The sequence below is a fragment of the Engraulis encrasicolus genome, chromosome 14, assembly GCF_034702125.1.
Source record: "Engraulis encrasicolus isolate BLACKSEA-1 chromosome 14, IST_EnEncr_1.0, whole genome shotgun sequence".
NCBI classification, from domain to species: Eukaryota; Metazoa; Chordata; class Actinopteri; order Clupeiformes; family Engraulidae; genus Engraulis; species Engraulis encrasicolus.
In genome coordinates, this window is record NC_085870.1 from 26,271,818 (window position 1) to 26,280,490 (window position 8,673).

Consider the following 8,673-nt stretch of genomic DNA (forward strand, 5'->3'; position numbering starts at 1 on the left):
ACTACACAGCTGAGCAGCAACGCAACAGCTGTCACCAGAGGACAGGCATCAATGGTAAAAAAACCCGCACACAATTCTTTATTTTTTTATTGAGAATCTGTCGTGCATGATTCACTCCAGTTCTGTATCAGAGACCTGAAGGCAGAAGGTATAGAGGGAGCAAGAGAGAGAGAGAGAGAGAGAGAGAGAGAGAGAGAGAGAGAAGAGAGGGAGAGAGAGAGAGAGAGAGAAGCTACAAAGCCATAGAGTCTAAAGATAAACAGCTGTCCAGGTGAGCTGGGTTTGCCGGCGTGCCGCTCGGTTGTCGCGCACTGTATCACAATGCCGTGGTAATGTCAATATTTTTTCACTCTAACCCCCCTTCTTTGCAAGTGAAACCCCCCGTGACAATTACATGTTACACAATCCTATATTCTTGGGCACGGAATGCAAATCGCACGTCTTTCAGCAGCATTCCGGCTATTTGACTTTTTCGTGGCGTGTAGTTGCCGAGGAAACAGGGGAGATAAGGGGATACACATTATTTCGTATTCATTTCTTTTCGTCTTCACATAAACTCACGCAAAAAAAGGGAAGATATTCGTAATGGATCATTGCAGATCGTTATTAGAAAATACACTGCAACCGCATATTTCTGTTCCATTTCACATTTAGATACAAAGCTTAAAATTTTAAAAGATGTACAGCCCGAGGCACACACAAAGACAGGAATGAGGGCAGGAAGAAAGCAAGCAAGAAAAAATAGATTGAGGGAGAGGAAAAGACAAAGGGAGGCAGAACAAGAGACAGAGAGAGAGAGAGAGAGCAAGAGAGAGAGAGAGAGAAGAAGAAAAGGAAGGAGGCGTGTTAAGTAGTCATTGATGCTCTGGGCAGCATCTCGGTCTGCTTCTGCCTTTGAAATGATCCCCCAGTGCAGTCTCCAGTCCGCCTGAGTGACACGGCATCTGCATGTTAATGAGGGCTCCTTCACGCGCGCATAAATTAAACAATTGGACACTGGCAATCACGCGAGGTCCTGGGGTGACACTTATTTATAGAATTCCAAACGCAGTCTTATTTACGACACCCATCTCTCTCTCTCTCTCTCTTTCACACACACACACACACACACACACACACACACACACACACACACACACACACACACACACACACACACACACACACACACACACACACACACACACACACATACAGAACACAACACACCACACATTCGCTCTGGGGACGAGCCACCTGAGCAAGTCGTTGCATTAGTGCAGGCCCTCTTTTAATTACCAGACAATGAATCACACCAAGGCAAGGCCTCCTTCCCTCAGCAGAGAGAGAGAGAGAGAGAGAGAGAGAGAGAGAGAGAGAGAGAGAGAGAGAGAATGGAGGATGGTGGATGGAGTAGAGTAGAGTGGAGTGGAGATTGGACTGGGGGAGAAATAGGGAACGGACACTTTTGGTTTAAAGGGGCCCCCCATATTTAGCGGCACAGAACTGACTCACCGGTGGGCCCGTACCGTCGTGGGCCCCTATTTTCAGAAATGTAAAAAAAAAAAATGTTATTTTTTATTTTTTAACATTTCTGAAAATAGGGGCCCACGAGGGTGCAGGGCCCACCGAGAAATGCCCGGTATGCCAGATGGCCAGTCCAGCCCTGGAGTGGAGTGGAGATTGGAGGCCCCCTAATTTAATGCCACAAGAGTTGCAATTTAATGGCAGGCGTCCGTGTAATGTTGCCGCCACCACCGCTTTGATCACCCAGTTGAGCATCTGCGGATTAATTGTGCATTGGGCGGGGGCCTGTTAACAGAAGGCTAAATAATAGCAAAGGAATAGCATACACCGTAACAAAAAAACATGCAGTGTTAATTCAACACCTAGAGAGTCGATTGACCGTCTTCTAGAGTGTATTTTAATCACTAAGTGTTGAATTAACACTGCATTTTGTACTGTACAAGTCTGCTTGGTGGATACTCTGCGTGTCTTCAGGGGGCTGGAGGGACGGGGTTAGTTAGACTGGCTGAGGACTGCTGAGTGAATCGGGAGCTTTTTATTGCCACTTGCCTATTAACTCTGCCGCAATTCCCTTCATTCCCAGTTATGGGCATGTCATCGGGAAGAGAGAATTACGTTTTATTTTTCTCTGATGATGATGAGGCCTCAGGCCATGGATGGTTCGTGTCAGGCAGATGTGGCTCGATGTCACAAACAAAAGAGATCAGTGATGGTCTCCTTTGTTTTTTTGTTTTTGAAAGACTGGACATTGGCCTTTGCGCATTCCTTGTTCTGGTTAAGAGTACCCTAAACACTTAATAGTTGTATTATATTTATTCCATTGAATCTCTGTCAGAAAAATGTTTCGAGGGGGGGTGCTGTGGCGCAGCACGCTAAGCCCCCAACACATTGTGGAATGCCCATGGAGACCCCGGTTCGAGTCCAGCCGTGGTCATTTCCCAGCCCTACCCCATATCTCTCTCCTGCTCATTTCCTGTCTCCTCTCACATTGTCCTGTCATAATAAAGGCCCAAAAAGTCCCCAAAACATACTTTGAAAACAAAAAGAAAAATGTTTCGAGATTGAAGAAGACCAGGCCACACACACCGTGAAAATGTTGTTCTGCCATGGATTAAACTGAATAAATCTAATAGAAATATATCAAGTGTGTGGATGTGGATTGTAGTATTTGCAGAGACGGTTTAAATGCATTAGAATAGAGAATCTTTGGTATTTGCACACAAGTCTGTGATGCTTTGTTTACATGCATGTACAGTACATACTGTAGGCCTGTATCATGCATTTTCTTAAATGAGTATTTCTCTTTCTCTTACTTCAAGTTCTAGTTAAGAGAAGTACGATGTGATACGAGGCAATATGGCAGGGGTGGAGAACCTTTTTCATTTGAGGGGTCACTTCAAATTCATCCGAGGGCTGCACTATGAACACACACCAGGATTTTCCCCCTGCACTTTAGGCCTATATTGAAGGCATCCACAGACTTTAAAACAGACCCCACCTTCTCTAGGTCCCCCGAATATAACGTAATTGTATAGCAAATGTATTTTCTAAGATTCCTTTACAAAATATGCCATATTTCACGTGAAGCTGCATACTATTCAAATTACATTGGGGGCCGGATAAAATTGGCCTCAAGGGCCGCAAATGGCCCTCGAGACATAGGCTACCTACCCCCGTATTGAATATGGTATGATAGAATATGACTGTCAGTTTACACTTAAGCTCTTTTTCCATCCTTGGGCATCCCTTCTTCCATGGCCATTCGTTTTCCAACCATCCCTGTGTTTGTTGATGCCTTAACAGTTTACACTACAGCCCGTAATACTGAACAACTTCTTCATTAATTATGGTAGGCAGCAGGATATACCTCCCCAACAGCGCTACTCCCTGGAGGTGGCGTCTCAAAGTCAGCCGTAGCGACATGTGTGTTTGCAATATGGGGGCTGCCTCATTAATCACAGTAAGCATCTGTAATTTCACACTAAGTTTCACTTTTTTATGCAAAACTTTTAATTATACAAAATATATTTTTTATACGTGTATACTGTTAGAGCCTGGGTGGGCTCATTGTTACACAGCAGCTCAAGCTAAGCTGCATGGGAAAGTAAGAAACCTAATTTAAATTCTTAGTATGACCAGCGCATGTAAGGAAATGGACTATAAAGCCTACTTGACTTGACTTGACTTAATGTACACAGTACATGTATCTATGGCAGTGGTTCTCAACCTGGGGTGCGGGCACCCCCTGGGGGTGCGCCAGAGATTCCAGGGGGTGCACAGAATTTTGTCTGTGTTGAGGTTGTGACCAAAATTCTGCTTGCGAACATAATTAGGCCAAATCAAGACCAAATTAAAACATGATTTGGTCCCCATGTAAAGTCATGAAAGTATTGATTAATGTCTCAAGCTAGAATCATTGTAATGAATGAATCATTTTTTGTGCGTACGTGTAGAAGTTTGGGTTGGGGGTGCGCGGCTTGTTTTATGCACAGGTAAGGGGGTGCTTTAAGAAAAAAGGTTAAGAACCACTGCTCTACGGTATACACATTCAGAACACTTTATGTTTTAAGGGTATTGACATTAAAGAGCAAATGATGGCTGTGTAATCATGTGTAAAGCGTTTTTTCCCCAAGTAGGATGAATGGGCTCATGATGGGTGAGTGCAGATGAATGAAGTGGAGGGTGTTTTGTTTCTCTTGTAGCCACCAGGGCCTTCACTAAGGGAATACAGTGTGAGTAGGACATGCTTTGAGATGCACCCTTTGGTATTGCTGGGTGGAAGCAGGGCCACTGGCAACCTTGCTCGGGCCCATGACAAAATCATTGAAAAGGCCCCCCCTCTCAGTGCATACAACATAAGGGGAACGCAATTCTGGGTCCTTGGGCCCGTGATAACTAACCTCTTTACATCCCCACCCCCCCATCGGCTCCCTGCGGTGGAAGAACATCCATAATGAGAAGATCTAGCTCTCAGAAGCAAACATCCTCTGGGTCCATCTTCCCTACCCTTTCCATCCCTTCTCCCTACCCCTCTCATCCTCCAAGGACCCCCTGCTGATTGGAATGAGATGGATACTTCTCTTAGATCTGTGCTTATTTGCCGCTATTTATTAACATAATGAATTTCTAAATGTGAGCTACTAGTTCCGCTGTGGCCTGGCTGCCTCTGCCTCACTGCACAGCACTACATCGCCCTACACAACCCAGCCCAGCACCCCTAATTCCCTGTAACATTTTCCGCGTTGCCAGGGGCCACGTTATATGAAGGTGCTGCGGGCTTTACAATACCATCAATATGCCGCGGAAGTGACAATCGGACGTTTCATAGATATTAATGGATGCGGAAATTGAATCAAAGTCGCGGCGTGGCGCTGTGGAGGTTATGATCGATGCCTTTTTTTGCTCAGTCCGATTTAATCTGGGAGCCTGTAATTTGAGACGCGCAAACAAAGCGTTGGAGGGGCGTCTTGGAGGGCCTGTGCTGTGCGGTGAGTAATCCAGGCGTGGAGAGGGCTAATGCTGTTGTGGAATTAGACACCAAAAGGCCGCAGTGTGCTGCATCCTCGTGCAAGAGGACTGTCAGTCTCGGAAAATCGCCACTTACACAATCCTCAAACTGGAGGCCACACAAACATACACTTAAAGAGCAACATTTAAGATGATTTTGTAGTATGATTTGATCATGATTTTGTCAAAATATCAAATAACAAAATAACAAAACATATTACGAGGGAATTGTGTATTTCATAATACCTGTCTAGTAATGATAACAATAGCAACAACAACAACAACAACCACCACCATCACCATTCTTCTTCTTCTTATTATTATTATTATTGATTATTTGCTGCTGTTGTTTCATTACTACGATCAGTATTGGGCATCTGTTTTATTATGATATTATTGTTGGGGTATGGAGAATAGCTGCCACAGGGTCTTCATATAGTACCTACTGTACTGTACTGTACTGCACTGTACTGTACTGTACTGTACTGTACTGTACTGCACTGTACCGTAATGTACTGCACTGCAATGTACTGTACCACGCTCCCTGGTGTCTGAGGAACACATCAGTGTTGAAAGAGCCCAAACCAGGATGCACTGAGCTGATAAATAATGACTGAAAACAATAGGAGCGGGAATGTTGAGATTCACTTAAAAGGTGAATTATTTAGTTTTCCTTCATTGAATAAAGTCCATTTCAATGTGACATGATGGGGGATTGCTGGGTCAGCGCAACTCGGGTTCTCTGTGTGTGTGTGTGTGTGTGTGTGTGTGTGTGTGTGTGTGTGTGTGTGTGTGTGTGTGTGTGTGTGTGTGTGTGAGAGAGAGAGATAGAGATAGATGTATGTGTTTCTGTGTGACCCAGTGTGTGTGTGACTCAGTCTGCGTGTGTGTGTGTGTGTGTGTGTGTGTGTGTGTGTGTATGTGTGCGCTAGAGAGTGAGAGATAGCTAGACAGAGGAGAGAGAAAGGGAGAGAGGGTTATGGAGAAGCAGGCGACAGAGAAAATGTTCATGTCAGGCATACCGACCCATTTTTTTTTATTAAAGAGAGAGAGAGAGAGAGAGAGAGAGAGAGAGAGAGAGAGAGAGAGAGAGAGAGAGAGAGAGAGAGAGAGAGAGAGAGAAAAGACAAAATAAAATAAAAAAATCAGTAATTCATGAGGTTTACTGTTCAGGCAGATCAAAAACGTGAGAAGAAAGTAATTGACAGCAGCAGAGGGAGAGGAAGAGAGAGAGAGAGAGAGAGAGAGAGAGAGAGAGAGAGAGAGAGAGAGAGCTCAAAGGACTCTATCCGCTGGAATTTACATCAATAATGTACATCTCTGTGTCCAGTTGCTGCCTTTATTTACATACAATTACCACAACACAACACAACACAACACAACACAACACAGGTGCGTGGAGGAGCGGAACGGAGCAGAGGCGCTCATTCGCCCCGGTACATTATTTATTGTCAACACGTCTTTTTTTCTCTCTCTCTCTCTCTCTTCTCCGTACGCCGCGCATCACAACGCAGCACTGGGGCGGCCACATGATTGTAACCTGTGTAAGTCAGCAGGTGAGCATCATGCAAGCAAACGTCGCAACCTGCTCCCCATCAATAACCCATGAGCAGCACAAACAGGCGCACACTGTAAACAAGGCAAGGCAACAGAGAAGACAGGCCGAGAGGAGAGGAGAGAGGGGAGGAGAGGAGAGGAGAGGGGACGGGAGGAGAGGAGAGGAGAGGGGGCTGATGGGATGTTGGGGTCGGGGTTGAGGGGTTGTGCGTGCGTGTGTGCAAGTGTGCGTGCGTGCGCATGTGCGTGCGCATGTGCGTGTGTTGTACCATTGGAGCTTCACCTCAAACCTGCCCGCACTCCCGCCTGCGTGCCTCTATAGCCTCTAACTAAACCCTCCTGCCCCATCATCTGTCCAAGAAAAAAATATTACTCCCCCTCACCACATGTGCATGCGTGCACACACACACACACACACACACACACACACACACACACACACACACACACACACACACACACACACACACACACACACACACACACACACACACACACACACACACACACACACACACACACACAGGGAAAATTAAATTAAATGTACTTGAAGGAGCATTAGGAAATAAATTAAACAGCCTTGACGGCCACTTCTCTCCCCTGGGCCTGAGCAACTTGGGTTTATCAATAATTGCTCATTTAAACATGCATATAATTAAAAATACGCCGATTATTCCCAAGTTTGAATCAAGGTCTCACAAATGTCAACCACTCGGCAGTTTTGGAAAGGTTACATTACATGGCATCTGTGTCTGTTCCATATTTTTTCCAATTTGTTCCAATTAAACGTGAGTTGTTTAACTTTGAAGGACAAGTTTCGCAGCGGAATGCTAACACACAAGGGGGTAACAGTGCCTGGCTTCTTTGCCGTCCCCCACTTACAACTACCCGCTAGCGGCACCTCCACAAACAAGCTGACAGCAAAGTCAACACAAACCCAAAACCCATGTATAGTAATATTGCCCTCTTTGCTTGCATGGGCACATTTGGCACATTTGTCATTTGTGTTACTCTAAAGTTCATGGTATTTATTTTATTTTGTTTTCTGTGTATTTTTTCACGGCACAGAAAACTGAGGAGCGCTTTTCACTTGCAGTGTGTGTGTGTGTGTGTGTGTGTGTGTGCGTGCGTGCGTGTGTGTTGTACTGTCATGTGGTCATCATAGTCCATAGGCAGCTTTCAATACCTCCTCTGTAAAAATGTTGCATGTGCGTGTGGAGTTGCTGTCCACACTCATGAAAGTTCATTGCCAGTGTTACTGTGTGTGTGTGTATGTATGTATGTATGTATGTGTGTGTGTGCGTGTGTGTAAGAGCGTGTGAGTGTGTGTGTGAGAGCGTGTGCAAGCACAAGTGCTTCTTGCACTGAAGAACTGTTTAGCACAACACTCCTGTCCTGCCCACGTTTGCGTGAGGTAATTGCGGCCGGCACAAGGTCATACATAATTTATTCAAGATCACTTGCACCTCATGGAACATGGCATAGGCTTGAAAAGCCACCACTTGTTTTTTCACTGCTGAAAGATGAAGATTTCCCTCTTGCGCCCACACTTTCGAGGGAAAACAAGTTCTCATGAGAGGGCTCTGAAAGCGTTTACTTCTGTACAAACATCATCATCAGACCAAAACAGCAGTGAGGCACTGTTGGTCCAAAATGATCTAAAGAAACCACTCACTATTCAACATTCAATGCGTAATGTACGTGTATATTTGACAAAGTTGTTCTCTCTCTCTCTGGCTCCGCCACCTTGGAAAATACAGCCTGATTATTTTGGGTCACTGTGGCCTCAGCAATTCAATCCTGGTTAATTTACTAAAATGGCAGGACTGAGGACTGCAATGAATATATTACAGAGCTATAAATCTTTTGGCTATTGTTATCTGTGCAGAGAGAATAACGTCTTGCTCATGCGTAAAAAGGGGGTTAGCAGAGGTTTTCCCGTTCTGTGTCCGTCCGTTGTGTCTCATGTATGTCCGTGTGTTCGTTTCCTCTCTTGGCTATTTAATTGCTGATGTAAGATTGTATGAGATTATTACATATTGACTCCCAGTCCCTGATACCCATTGCAGATTATTGTAATGATATGCTTGATGACTCTCCATT